This window comes from Chrysochloris asiatica, unplaced genomic scaffold (assembly GCF_000296735.1).
Source record: "Chrysochloris asiatica unplaced genomic scaffold, ChrAsi1.0 scaffold00050, whole genome shotgun sequence".
In the NCBI taxonomy this organism is placed as follows: Eukaryota; Metazoa; Chordata; class Mammalia; order Afrosoricida; family Chrysochloridae; genus Chrysochloris; species Chrysochloris asiatica.
In genome coordinates, this window is record NW_006408568.1 from 14,134,406 (window position 1) to 14,135,063 (window position 658).

Consider the following 658-nt stretch of genomic DNA (forward strand, 5'->3'; position numbering starts at 1 on the left):
GCTAGATGTGAAACCTCAACTGATAGCATTAGAAACTTTACCTTAAATTTAGTGATGTGCCTTTACAAAAGGAAAGGAAAGGCCTGCAGGAGGCGGAATAATGTGGACTGGGCAGAGATAAATGGAAATTGACTGGAGGGTTTAGTGAGATTTAACACAATTTGAGTTGATCCCCCCAAAGCCAGACTGTGGTTGTACCCCTCCTCATTCCTCATGACCCCAATTATGAAACATTTACCCATTTGATTAGAGAGGAAAAAGTACATGGCATTTGTAGAAAAGATAATAAATTGGCGTTTCAAATCCCTGATGTGGTATGGTGTGGACAGTCTATCGCTGTTCTGATTCATGTACGAGTTACAAACATTTTATTTAAAAACAAACAAACAAGAATACTTTATCAAAAACTAAAAGGACTGCCTATAGATTACGAGAAAATTTTTGGAAACCATAGATCAGATAAGAATTTAACATCCAAAATAAATATAAAACTGCAACTTAACAATTACAAAACAATTACAAGACAAAGGGAAGGGAGGCTAGAAGGTAGAATGGCTAGAGGAGGGATTGTTGTTGTTGTTAAGTGCCATTGAGTCAGTTCTGACCCATAGCGACCCTGCATAGGGTTTCCAAGGAATGACTGGTGAGTTTGAACCAC